Genomic DNA, 15,548 nt, shown 5'->3' with positions numbered 1-15,548 from the left:
TGAACATTCCCTAACCCCCTCTTAATTTGTACTGTAACAGCGGTGATGTTATATAGCTCACATCTGCTATATGCTCATTAGTTTGATAAGAAAGGCTAATTTAACAGCCACGTCTTGCCTGGAGACTTTCTCTGTATTATTTGTGTAAACAAAACTACCACACTGCATTCAACTGAAGATTAACTGTCCAGATTTCATCCAAAATAGGCCTATCCAAGATCCATGATGAGAAAAACTTCAGAGTGAGTAGAAGCTTATTAAAGAGATTAGTCAGCCAGTAACATCTACGGAATGATGGGTGATTCAATACTATGTGTTCGTGGATATATATGTGTATGTATGTATGAAGTTGATGTATGTTATTGAGTAGCCATTGGGTTTCTTGTTATGATACAATGAGAAACACTGTTTTTGCCATCATCTTACTCTTCTCCAAATGACTGCTGTTTTCTTAGAATGCATGTAAATGGAGTTGTTTATGGTTAACTATTCTTAGCAAGGGGAGACAGCATTATAAACATTCGCTCACTAGCTATTCATGGGAGGGATTTTCAACTAAAATATAGCAATTGTGAGGGCCACAGAGACAGAATACTACAGTTGGCCTTTGTAACTGTGGGTTCTACATTAGTGGATTCAAGCAACCATAGATGAAAAATGTTTTTAAAAATAGATGGTTTCATCTGTACTGAATATATACAGACTTTTTTTCTATCCTGGTATTATAAGTAATCTACAGATAATTTAAAATACATGGGAGGCTGTGCAATAGATTAGATACAAGTATTACACTATGTTACATCAGGGACTTGATCATTTGTGGATTTTGATATCCTCAGGGGGTCCTGAAATCAATTTCCTATGGATTCCAAGGGACGACAGCATCACCTTCTTCTATTCTTAATAAACGTTCCCATTATTAAGACACACAAATGAGACTTCATGGTTCCAATCTGTGTTTATAGTCACATCTAATATTCATAAAACTGTCAAATGCTCTAAAGAGTGGAAGATTTCTTTTACCACTGTCATCCATGTGCATGAAACTTCTCCACAACAGCTAGGCCAAGTTGTATGTTAGTATGTCTAGCAACTAGAAAAGTATTTCCTCTTGAGGTAGCATGTTCTATCTACAGTGAACTCTAGTAGTCTCATTATATGGAATCAAAAACTTCTTCCCACTGTCAATGTTTCCTTATCTTGAAAACACAGAACAGTTAATTCTTCGTCACATGACAGCTCTGTACATATATAGAGATATATATGTATGTGGTTCAGAACATATCTTTCTGATTCTTCTTTTCTCCAGATTAAAACTTTCCAAACGCTGCAGCTCTGTCTCAAGGGTATTGTGTCTTTGTTGTCTTCTAAATTTTCTCTAAAATTATACATTTGCTTCCTGAAATATGTCCAGAACTAAACACATTATAACTGGGGAGGTCTGATCACAATAGAGCAGTTCTACAGCCATCTGAACTCTTTGATTGCAAATAAATACTTATCAATAAATTACCAGTTTATTCACATTCAAAAATGATATTTGATTATAATTGAGTATCTGGATATTCATATCATAATTTTTTTCATAGTAACTTTTATTTGTTATTCTTCATAGCAGCCTTCTTGAAGTTTTGTACTCCTAGGTGAAAAAAATGCCTACAGGTCTCATTTTTACAAATTATGAATGATATTAAAGCTAATTACGCATAACACTGCAAATGAAATAACTGCTGCATTGTAGTTACATTTTATGTAGTCTCTTGGTTACTCTATGATTCCTTAGAAATTTAAATCAGGAATTGTCATGAAGCTTGATAATAAAATTTTCTATTTATGGTCAGTTTCATATATCCACACAGTATCTATGAATTTATACATTTTGTGAGAAAGATCCTGGGCTAATCTTCCATGATGTGGAAGATATTGACATTCTGTAAAACACAACAAATAAGCCATATTTCCGATGTTCACAGAGCAAAACTGAAAACCTTGCATGGATTTAGTTGATGCTGCAGTAGTGATAATGGAGATTATTTCTTTGGTCACACCTTTGGTAGTTCTCTTAGTACAAAACATTTCTATATTGCATTTAATTTTCCCTTCAAAAAAATGTTATGCAGCTAAAAGTAGTGATTTAAGATATTAAACTGAGGAATAAAGGGGCCTTAACTGTACATAGACAAAGAAACTAAGTCTACAGATATACTACATGGACACTGAGCCTAGAGAAAATGTCCTAATACTGTAAGGAACCAGACTGATTCAAAATTAAATTCTAAGCCATTACCTGGAAAAATTGAGCTTTAGAGCTAGACCATGCACATTTAGTTCATTCTTGCTACATATTATATTCCATTGCCCTGGTTTTTGTTCCATATTATTTTACTGTCTTACATTCATAGATCAATCACTCTTTCTAGTTCTTTTTCTTTTCTATCTCTTGTCTCATAATATAGCCAAATGCCTTTGTGGGTGGATGGAGGCAGGAAAAGAGAATAAAACAAAATAAATATGATACTCATTAGAACCATTATAGGCCCTCATTAATCATATTATTCATGTCTCTTAAGGGTGTCTTTGTATATAGAACCCCAAACACATGTTTACTTTAGAAAATATATCAGTATGCATTCAGTCAAACCAATTTGTCTGGTGTCACATAAACCAATAGAGCATCTTGTTTTATACTTTAAAAATACTTTTAAGTGTCTTGTTGAAGTCACACTAGTTTCCCAATTCACCACTCTTTATGACTTTGTCCCACATCATAAGAGGCTGTGAATCTACCGTAGTAGATGATATAACTGACACTGGTCTCACCTTCTTATAGATGAGCAGCAAAATCCAAACAAGCCAAAATCTGTCATTGATTTTTTTTTCTGTCACCTCACAGATAGACAAGTTTCACAGATGATAAGTTTTTATTTCAAGACTCTTTTCCTTCTTACTCCTAAAGCTTCAGCACCTTTGTCAAAATAATGTCTCCCACCACATATCTACAACCAATTGAACTTCAATAAAATTGACAAAAGTAAACAATGGAGAAAAGACGCCATATTTAATAAATGGTACTGGGAAAACTGGCTAGCCATAGGCAAAAAAAATGAAAGTAAACCCCTGTTTTTCACTGTATACAAAAATTAACTCAAGATGGATTAAGACCTAAGTGTAAGGCCTGGAGCTATAAAAGTCCCAGAAGAAAACTTGAGAAAACTCTTCTGGACATCAGCCTAGGCAAAGTGTTTATGACAAAGACCCCAAAAGCAAATACAACAAAAAATAAAAATAGACAAATAGGATCTAATTGAACTAAAAATGTTCTCCACGGTAAAATAAATAACAGAATAAACAGACAACCTACAGGATAGAAGAAAATATTTACAAATTATGCCCCCAACAAAATATTAATATCCAAAATCTACAAGAAATTCAAACAACTCAAGAAAAAAAAAATAACTCCATTAAAAACTGGGCCACGTATATGAATGGACGTTTCTCAAAAGAAGAAATACAAGCAGCCAACACATGAAAAAATGCTCAATATCACTATCAGAAAAATGCTAATGAAAACCACACAGATATCATCTCAAATTAGTCAAAATGGCATTTATTAAAAAGCAAAAGCAGACATGTTGACATGGATGAAGAGAAAAGAGCATGCTCACGAATTGTTTGTAGGAATGTAAATTAGCTCAGCCTCTATGGAAAACAGTATGGAGATATCTCAAACAACTAAAAAGTGAATCACCAATCAACCCAGCAATCCCACTACTGGGTATCCATGCAAAGGAAAAGAAATTATGTAAAAAATACACCTGCACTCACATATTTATTGCAGCACTATTTACATTAGTAAAGTCATGGAGCCAACCTCAATGTTAAGCAATGGTTGTTTGAGAAAAGATAATGTGGTATATACGCCATGGAATAATACACAGTCATAAAAAAGATTGAAATCATGTCCTCTGCAGCAACATGGTTGGAGCTGGAGGCCATTGTCCTAAGTGAACGAACATAGAGGCAGAAAATAAAATATCACATGGTCTCACTTACTAGTGGAAGCTAAACAAATGGTACACACGAACATAAAGATGGACAAAATAGACTCTGCGGACTCCAAAGCAGGTGGAATGAAGGTTGAAAAATTACCTACTGGGTTCAATGTTCAATATTTGGGTGATGGGTTCACTGGAAGCCCAAACTGCACTGTTATACATGTGATACCCTTGTAACAAACAGGCACATGTATCCCCAAATCTAAAATTTTAAAAGATAATGGCTCCCACATGATTTGAAAGGCTAAACTTGTGGAATTGTTTGTATGTCTGAATTATAAGGTAATTTAGAGCTTTCAGTTTCACCGTATGCCCCTTGACCAAATATATCTGCTCTCCCTCAACTCTCCAGGCCACAAAGAAAACAGTTAAAGCTAAATCCATGGAAAACTTTTTCTTTACTTTGATAGTTGTGGCCCATGAATAGTCTGCATTTTGTTATACAATATTATTGATTTTAAGACTAGAATGAACAAATATAAAACTCTATTGGTTTGATTAATGCAATCTAACAAAGATTAATGGTTGTTATGTGTAAGGCATTAAGTACTAGGACACCCAAAAAAATATAAGACTTTCTTCTGATAGTGAATTTACCCGTGGAAGGATAACACTCTACTGCCATTGAGGGGATATCAACCTCAGCTTTTTATGATATAGTACACACTCCAAACCTTTTTTGGTGGAAAGAAAGACATTGAAAATTTTATGGCCTAGTATCTAGACAAAAAAATATATAAAATATGGCATTGTTCCTTTATCCTAGTTCACTCTTCTATTTTCCATGTTTTTGGTTTGTTTTATACTGGTGCCAGTTGAGCTAAACTTGGCATTCTATGTAGTAAGCATGTGCTTTAGAGTATTGATTTAGAGGAGAGAGTGAATGGGAAGGAGAGAAATAAATACAAAAACATAAAAATTTTTATCAAGATATTTGTAAATATTGATGTTTCACCTTTTTTCACAAAAAGCTTAGAATAAGGCAAATGTAGCAAATGCTGTAGGAGAGCTAGAAAGCATGTGCCGTGCAAGCACTAAAAACGGTGAACTTAATTTCAGCTAAAGGAAATTTATGTGAATAAAACACTTGTTCTGAGCGCTCTAATTCTAATAAACTAGAGTGTCATCAGGTTGCCTTTCTAGGCTGTATGTTGTACTGAACGTGCTGCTGAGTAAACCATTTTAATCTGTAGAGGGATCCACAACAGCATTCATCTTGCCCCTAAAAATACTTTTTTTTCCCTTTTTATGTGGATATATTAGACAAGGATTAGGTTCTTTCAATGGGCAAGTAGGATGAGCACTCTATATGTAATGGCCATTTAGCAATAATGAATACGAGACCAGGTAACTTTAATTTCATTTAATATAATGCAAGCACATGTATATATTATAAATACTTCCATACTATTTTAAAGACTAAAAATCAGTCTTTCTTATTTTATGTAGATATAGAACCAGGTTGGTCTGGCAGTGTTATTGTTTGAAAATCTGGGCTTCTGAATGTTGTTTCAGCTCTTGTTGATTTTGAATGTTTATTGTAGCATCAATTTTAATTTTTAACTAATTAAAATTGGTTAGTTAATATAACTTCCTTACAATATAGTCTGTGACTATTATATTGAAGGTGTTTGAAGCTTAATTTCTATAATTATAAGAATTGTATTTCTAATAATTAAAAACAAGCAATGTCCATGCTATAACCTCAATAATTGTCTTCTCTGCCCATGTCTTCAAATAAAGCCTGGAGAAACAAACTGGACCCGTTTTATAGATGCTGCCCAACGTTGACACAACACAGGTCCCAAACAGATTTGCAAGTAGCATCATTAGTCCCTATCTATTTTGCTCTCCTACAAGCACTATATAACAAAACCACTTTATGTAGCTTTTCAACTGCCAGTTTTTACCTTAGCGGGATTTTTAAAAATTGAGCTATGCATGTATTTGTATGTACAGGTTAAATTTCCAATTGTTAAGTATAATTAAGCTCCATGCTTACAAAATATAAAAAATCTTTGTATCATGGTACATTATAAAGTTGTAAGGTCCTCTTCAATTTTTGTTTTTTCAGAAATGATGTCTTGCTATGTTGCCCAAGCTGGAGTACAATTAGCAGGCATGATCATAATGCACTACAACCTTGAACTCCTGGGCGCAAATGATCCTTCTGCCTTGGCCTCCTGAGTAGCTGGGACTACAGGTATGCTCTACTATGGCCAGCTAAAATTGTAAAGTCATCTTTTTATTGTAATTCATATATAATTATCAGAACCATTTACTCTTCTCTTTTCCCATTATGACTTCTGGACTTTTTCTAGACATATAACATTGAGACATAATTCATACTTTTCTTTGCTTTTAGTATGAAGTTATAATTTTTAAAAGATAAAAATACAGGCTGGGTGCGGTGGCTCAAGCCTGTAATCACAGCACTTTGGGAGGCCGAGGCGGGTGGATCACGAGGTCAAGAGATCGAGACCATCCTGGTCAATATGGTGAAACCCCGTCTCTACTAAAAATACAAAAAATTAGCTGGGCATGGTGGCATGTGCCTGTAATCCCAGCTACTCAGGAGGCTGAGGCAGGGGAATTGCCTGAACCCAGGAGGCGGAGGTTGCGGTGAGCCGAGATCGCGCCATTGCACTCCAGCCTGGGTAACAAGAGCGAAACTCCGAAAAAAAAAAAAAAAAATACAAATAAATAGTTCTAACATTTCTAACACATTGATGACTTTTTCTAGTTAAAAAATACCTGAACAAAGGTAATTATTAAGTATATTTAGGTCTATTTTATCATATGCTAATTATAACAATATGTATTATAATCAAAACATATATATTTTAATCATAACATACATGTTGTGACAGATGTAGGTGACACAGATAAGTATTTTCCTTAGGTCCCTTTAACCTATGACTCTGTATAGATTAAAATACATGGCTTCCAAAGTTGAATGAAATGACCTATTTTTTACCTTGAGCCTGGACAGTGTTTGGAGGTAGACCAAAATAGATATGGACTAATGATGCTACTTGCAAATCTGTCTGGAAAATCATGTGTTATGTCAATGTTAATATTTATAAAACTGGTCCAGGCCATCCTCAAACTTTGTTTACAGGCTCCTTAACTGTACCAGTAAGACACACAAATCATTAAGAAAGTAACATAACAATTACTATGATTAAAGGCTCTGAATTAACGGATTAATTTTTTAAAACTGACTTGAATGGAAATAGCTTCAGTATCATTAAATGACAGGTAACATTTATTGAGAATGAACTGGCATTTGTTCTGGATACTTTATATGTGTTAACTCTCATAACAATCCTATAAAGTAGATGATATTTTTATCTACATTTTACAGGTGAGAAAAATGAACATAGAGAGTTTCAATACTTGCACAAAGTCACAGAGCTTGGATTTGGATGGAAACCATTTGGCTTCAGGGATGGTCTTTACCTTTACATTTTACAAAGTAACCCATTATTTTATGCATATGAGAAAAAAATATATATATATATATTCAAATTCAGTGTTTTCACTTAATAAGAAAGAAATATAATTCTGCAACTTACTGGTATAGTTAAAATTTTCACAAAAAAGAATCTCTTTAAAGTTTCTTTATCCACTGAGGAAAGAAAAACATCAATACATAGTCATTTTCAACTCTTTCCAGTGCTACATAATTTCTAGAATTATGACCTGTTGGTAACTTTTTTTATGGTGACAGTGATGTGAGAATAGCGACTCGGGGAATTGGCTCAAAGGTTGGAAAGAGTCCCATGTTTTGCATATCCAGCTTCATCAAACTCCTGGTTATGTGAAACACATTTACTTCTATTTGAAATAGAATAAATTTATATTTTCTTTTTTACAAAGCAAAGATACACCTATGCTCAAATCTTTTGAGTAATAGAAGGAACTCCCCATATGAGCTATTATTGTAGGTCAACCTAACTTATAGCTTCAATTGTCTACTGAAAAAAATTCATAGATACTGTAACCTGTTGCTGCCCTAGGGATTATCTACAGCAGATACACTGAAAATACAGAATGAATGAGAATTAAAACACCCTTAAAAATAGCAGACTAGAATCTTTAGACTCATAAGTAATTTCTTTGATGATGTTTACTTACTGTTCTTACTGAATCTGCTCTTGAAATGATCTATGTTCAAAACAATTAATTTTGGTCTATTTGAATATATAGAAGGTAACTAAGGAAAAGAAAGCAAAACGGCAACCTGATCATTATGCCTGTATTATTTTCTTTGATGAAAAGTGGAAATGTAACTTGATCACATAATCACTTGGAATTTTCTTTACATAATGGAAGCATTAGACTGAAAGTTTTGAAATGCATATGGTGTTGCATGTAAAAGTTTAGTGTTGCACTCTAAAGCCCTTATTTGTGGTGGTTGCCAGTTTTTATTGTTTAAATATTCCCACAATGGGCTGATTTTAAGCTACCAATGATTTAACTGTCTCAAAAAAAAAATCTGAGAATTTAGTAACCAGCTCTCCCATACAGATGAATTTATAATTCTGTGACCTATTTACTTTGTCCCAGTGATGATGGATGCAATACATTGATTGCATTAATGGCCCCAATTCTTTATACCTCATATATCCATATTCCGTAGCACTTAAGTCTGTAGAGTCTTCCCACTGATTTTCTGGACCCAGCCAAGTGACTTGCTTTGACCAGTGGGATGTTAGCAGACGTAACACAAGTGAAAGGTTGAAAAAGAGCCTCCATATTTGTATTCTTTCTTTTGACTTTTGCCATTACCATGAGAACATATCTGGGCAAGCAGACCCAAGTTGTCCTTATCGTTGCAACTAATACCATCTTAAATCGGTTGACAGCAAACTAATTCTAAGACATGTCAGTGAGCAGAGTCAGGATCAGTAGTTCTGTCTATCTGACCTACTGCTGAGTGCAGATGCATAACCTAGCTCAGGTAAAGTCGGCCAAGCCCAGCCTATGTAGAGCGTGTCACATGTGTGAGGTAAATGCACTTTTAAAATTATATTCATTGAAGTGTTGTGGCTGTTTGTTATGTAAGATTATTTTGTCAATAGGTAACTGAGACGATGGTATTATTTGGGAAGTTTTAATTAGCATGAAAAGAATTTATACAATAGGCAATTTTTACATATATACGTGTGTGTGTGTGTGTGTGTGTGTGTGTGTATACTTAATTTGTACAATAGCCCTGAAAACTGGTTATCTAAAACTTAAACATTACAAAATTTAGGAAGAGAGAAGTTAAGTAAATTTCTCAAGGCCGTCACCTATAAGTGGTAGATCTTGGATTCAAACCCAGGCTTGACTGACTCTAAAGTCCCTAACTTTTCATATATACATACATATTTAATTTGTACAATAAACATATACATATTAGTATGGGTAGATACATAATTTGTACAATAGATATATACACATTATGTATGTATATAATGTGTATATATATTTAACATATATTTAAATATATAATCAGATTTTATATATATACACACATACACACACACACACACACACACACACACACACACAAATATAATCAGATTAAGAACACAGATCTGGAATCAGACTGCTTTTGGTTGATTCCCAGCTGTACCATTTTAATATTTCAAAGAACTTAGAATTGTATATTTTCTACGTATAGCATATATTTAAGAGCTATCTATACTAGAATTTGATGAATAAAATAAAGCTCCTGGCATACAGTAAGTATTCATTAAATAATAAGTAGTAAGTGATATAGCTATTTGTTTACTTAGAGAAAATGAGCTTGATATTCTAGTAAAATTAGCTAAACCACTTAATTATTTTTTAATGCTAACAGAGATTATCTGGGAGGGAAGCAGAGTGGCCAGGCAATGTTAAGAAAATGTTTTGTGAGGAGTCTCTTTAATCTCCAGAAAACAAGCCCATCAAATCATTACTCTAATAACCCAGAATTTCAGCTTGAAACTGATAGGTATAAATTTGAGAGATCTCTTTAAATTGTTAGCAGGATATTATGTTTTTGCTTTCCTATTCAAAGCGTTTATGCAAGCTAGCTTTATTGCTAGGGAAAAAACTGAAGAAATTGGGAAATGTCTGTCAACACTCTGGTTTATGTGTCAGGATAAAGGCTGCTTGGATAATACCCCAAAAATCAGACAGCGAGTCAGAAAAAAAAAGGAGATAAAAGGCAATCAAAACCAGCACCAAGAGGTTCACATGAAGTAGGACCTGTCCTAGAGTAGAAAGAGGAGGAGAAATTCTTTACTAAATTGTGAGTTTGTTCATTCTGAAGATGACTCAACATTTCTTCAGGGACTAAGACAAGGAGATGATGGTCTCCTTGGTGTTTGCCATCAAGTTACCACTTTCAGTAGGTACAGAAAAATAGGGTAGTTTGTGGCTCTTTAATGAGAAGTGGAATGTGGTCTTAGACATGAATAACCTGAAATTGAATTGCCATTTGGAATGTGTGCTTTCTTCCTGGCATGAGCACCTGAGCTACATCAGCAAGTTTGCCAAGGTACATCAAACCTACCAGCTCCTCCATGGAGGCAGATTTACATAGGAGAAATGAGAGAACAAGAAGATACCTTAAGCATAGTTTTAATGACTTGGAGTTTTGGGAGGGAAATTGGAAGACCAAGGGGGACACAGATGGATTTAGATTTTGACTTGAAGGTTGTGACTTTGGCACAAAAAAGCAGGATACAAAAGTAAAAACTGCCTATCCAGATAGTATTAGAAAACAGGTTTTTATTTCTTCATGGTAGTTTATTATGCTAATATGATTGATTCTTGGTAAAGCATGAAATAGTAAGTATGAAAGACCAAGAAGAATATGCATTTTTAAAAAAGATCTAATTAAATCAAATTTAAAGAAGAAATGAATGAAGAAGAAAACGACAAACTCAGACACTTTAGAAGATATCAAGGAAAAACTATTATATTGCATCTTTAGTAATTCTTGAGAGAAAACAGCAGAGATGAGAATCAAAACCAAAGCTAGGTTAGCATGTAACATGTTGTCTGACATAGGTACTCGGTAACTATAGATTGGATAAAAGTACACACAGGGGTTAAAGAGAACCTCTGAAATACTGCTCTTTTAAAAAGCCTGTAAAAAAATACTAAAAGTATTAAACTAAAGAGGGAAAACGTTTTCTAAATACCAAGGTTTGGAGAGTTGAGCTTTTGACTGAAAAATGAAAATTATTGGGAAAGCCAACTGCTACGGGCCATGAGGGTTCCTGCATTTTCTTGCTTGATATGCCAAGAATGCAAGACTAACCTCATTTTGCCCAAGCCATGTCTCAGTATTATGGTTGCAGTGAGCAACCTTGAAGGAAGAGGTGATATCTTTTCCCAAAGAGCAGAAGATTTACTTCTCCCTACTCTAAAGGTAGGAAGTTGGCCAGGTGTGGTGGCTCATGCCTGTAATCCCAGCACTTTGGGAGGCCAAGACAGATGGATCACAAGGTCAGGAGTTTGAGACCAGCCTGGCCAACATGGTGAAAACCCAGCTCTACTAAAAATACAAAGATTAGCCAGGCATGGTGGCAGGCACCTGTAGTCCCAGCTACTCGGGAGTCTGGGGCAGGAGAATCACTTCACCCTGGGAAGCAGAGGTTGCAGTGAACCGAGATGGTGCCACTGCACTACTCCTTTTGGACTTAGAAGAGGATAAGAACGAAAGCAAATCAACAGGAGGCTCTGGCTACAGTTTTGCCATAAGTAAAGTCCTTTGTTTCTGATCCAGGAATCTTGAACCTTCTGCCAGCATCCATGAAACAGTAATAGATTATTAGCCTATAAGTAGCGTGAGATCTCAGACCTTTTTATACTTTTTTACATTAATTGTAGGCAATATCTTCCTCATAAGAAACAGTTTTAATAGTAGAATGGAATAGTGTAAGTGAAAAAGGAATTACTGTGCCTGAGTAGCTATGATCAACATAGTCCTGAAAGCTATTGACGAATTAAATAGCATGAGAGTCCTTCAAATTTTATTGGTGCCCTTTTGCTGTATTCTATTGAAACTCTGTCTTTGGTGAATTATATTTTTCAGTGCAGTCTTGCTAAATTATAACCAACTCTGCCTATTCTGTTTGGGTAAAAGTGAGTTTTAACATCTAGTTCCCGATTTTATAGTCTTTTAGTCAAATCTAAAAAAATAATTACAATGCCCTTAACTACTCATTTGTAATACATTTAAATCACATGAGCTAAAGTATGATATTAATAAACTATGGAATGATGGAATAATGCTCACAATATGCCAAATGAAAAAGGCAGCCTACAAAATTGTATGTCATATTAAATTCCAAATGTGAAACTATCAGTTTAGTGATACAGTTATAACATAGCCTATTGATACAGTTATAACATAGAGTATACATGCCATACTATTAATGCCTTTGTATTTTTCAAATTTTTGCAATAAACATATGTCACTTTTATGAAAATTCTTAAAACTATTAAATTATTATAATTCATTTTTGCAAGTCACCTGTAGTTACTATGCAGGATATATGGCATTTATAATTAAAAGGAGCTTCTAGATTTATATTTATATACTTATCACATGTATTAGTTTGCCATCACGTTTATTATCTAGTTTGTCCTTTGTGCTATATACTTTGTAAATAACTGCAGATTCCCTTTGGAAGAATTAGGATGTAAATGAATAATTGACCATTTTACTTTTTTGGAAAATCTATAGATTTTTAGGTGAAAGCCCAGAGAAAAAAATACTGGTTAGAGGAAACATAATATGACTCAAACTTTTTATTCTTCAAGTAGATTGATAAATAAATCTACTGGGTAGAACATAAAAAACAAAATAGAAATTTCTCATTATGAGAAAATAAGTGTAGGGATTAAGCACTGTTATGAGTTGAATTGTATCTCCCACAAATTCACATGAAGTCCTAATCCCAGGTATCTTAAAAGGATGGCCTTATTTGGTGATAAGGTATTTGCAGGTATAGCCATGTTAAGATGAGGTCGGTAGAATGGGCCCTAATGCAATATGATTGATATCTTTATGAAAAGGGAAAATTTGGACACAGATACAGACACCCACACAGAGAGAATACCATGAGAACATGGTTTATAGTGTGTGGCTAGGACTCACTGAGATAGGGCTGATAGGGGAGGAATAAAATCAGGAGAAATTAAGTTCATAGAAACTGTAAAAAGACTGTTTCAATAAATAGGTTGTGATGAAGATCATCCAATGGTGGGTGATCATGGAGCAGCAGTGTTTGATAGTAAAAAGGTCCATTTAGGCTTTCAGGGCAGATAGCTGGGTTTAAATGTCGTATCTACCTACTAGCTATGTCAGCTATGAAATTCATGTTACCTCACTAAACCTTATTTTTCTTACCTATAAAGAAGAGACAATATGTGTCTTTTTTAAGTTTGGTTGTAATTAAGACCAGCCCCTCCCCCGCCCCACCCACACACCAAAAGATGCTCAATAAATGGCCACTGTTGTTACTGCTATAAGATAATAGAGAAAGGTGTGGGACTAGACTACTAGTAGGAAAAAAAAAAGTAGAAAAAATAGTAAAAGAACATATTTTCTATTCTTAACATAGGCAATTACTTAATGAGCACTTACTATGTGACGGAACTATTCTCAGCACCGGTATGTATTACCTTATTTCATCCTGACAATAATCCTTTAAGTAGATACTGTTTTGATTCCCATTTTACCAATGAGAAAAAAGGCACAAAGCAATTATTTGCTCAAATCCACACAGATGATAAGTGCAAGAGCCAGTATTCAAAACCAGGTTGTCTAACACCAATGTTGATGGTTTCTAATACTGTGCTACATTTCCTCACTTTTAGAATCAATGGTGTTATTATCAGCTAGATATTTAGTCTGTGATAATAAATCTATAGTTCTTCCTTTAGTGACTATAAGATTTCTTAATGCTGAGTTATTTCAATTCAGGCAATTCTGGAAAATAGTTTTCTACCAAGCAGCCTCCTCTATGTTCTTAGTGATTTATTAAAATATAGAATTTATTTTGGGATTCAGAGTAAGACATCTGGGAGATGTGTCCTACCTCCACAGTAATTAGCTACTTAATATCAGGTCTGAGAAATTTAGTGGACTTTAATTTTTTTGACATTATGGTCTGCAAATTCATCTAAACATTTTTGGGTAGCAGTGGAATGCTTAGGTCAGCTTGCAAGACCCAGTTGTTAAATTTTCAGGAATTTTGCAAGCTGGTTGCTAAATACAGCCATCATTAAAAATTATATAAAGACTATATAAACAAAGATTATAAATACCCCAAATGCATTATTTTAAAATTATTTTTATTACATTTTACTATCATCTATGCTTTTGAGGTTATTTATATTAACCTTATCTGTATGGCGAGAATACTATATTTTGTGTGTTGTTAATACACCTATTCCAAACTCTGTGTTCAGCAACATCAAATTGGTAGCTTGAAACTGGCCATAGTGGGAGTATTCATTCCACAGAAATTGGTTAGCTAATGCTAAAATTAGGAATCCTCCAACCCCTGGCCAGTTGTTAAGTCTTTATCAGTATACCACTGCAAAGCTAATAGACTGTAGTTGTACCCCACTGAAAACCCTCTACCCTGGCACTATCATTTAAACTGCCATTTGTAGAATTTCAGAAATAGATTTAAAACATGATTTCTCAGTACTTGGTATAATTAGGAATTCATGTTGCTTACTGGGCAATCTCAGTGATCTCAAATATATCGTTAAATTGTCGATTTTATTTTCTTTCAAATCCAGAGAGCTAGTGTTTTCCCTTTCTTTGAAAAAAAACTAAAAATCAAACTTCTGTTTTTGACTTCCCTACACTTTCACCATTTCAACTCTTTGAAATCTCTCTTTTTATTAGCTTTTTAATTTTAAGAATCATCTTTGATCACTGAGCTCATTTCTATTCAAACTCAAATATTTTCTGGTCCATCCTCACTCTAACCTGTGTGCAAAAGGCTACTTTGAGAAAAGGATAGCAGTGGTGAAAAGGTTCTTTGAAAACCAGAAAGAAACTTAAACTTAGCAAGAGGGAGAGTATAAGCAGGTGGCAAAAGTAAGGAGAGGCAGTATAGCCTAGCGGGTGAGGAGGGCATGGGCTCTGAAGTCACTGTCAGGATCCAAATTCTAGGTCTGCCAATTACTGCTGTGTGACTTCAAGCAAGTCACTTAACCTTTCTGTGCCTTAGTTTTCACTTCTATAATGTGGGGATAATAATTGGATCCATTGCATATAATTGTGCATATGGTCAGTATTATGAATGTATTTGTGGTTATTGCCTCTATATGTCAAAAGATAGGATTTTCTCCCCCCAAAACAGAAAGTAGGGTTTGTCATTTGTTACACACTTTTTGTCAAGACTTTGTTTAGCTAAGAATATCCAAAGTACTCATATATTTATTCTATTGAAAAATGTAAACTTTTTGAAAAAAGCGTTC

This window comes from Cebus imitator, unplaced genomic scaffold (genome assembly GCF_001604975.1).
Source record: "Cebus imitator isolate Cc_AM_T3 unplaced genomic scaffold, Cebus_imitator-1.0 Scaffold142, whole genome shotgun sequence".
NCBI lineage: Eukaryota > Metazoa > Chordata > Mammalia > Primates > Cebidae > Cebus > Cebus imitator.
The sequence above is the reverse complement of the archived record's forward strand: the minus strand, read 5'-3'. Positions refer to the sequence as shown.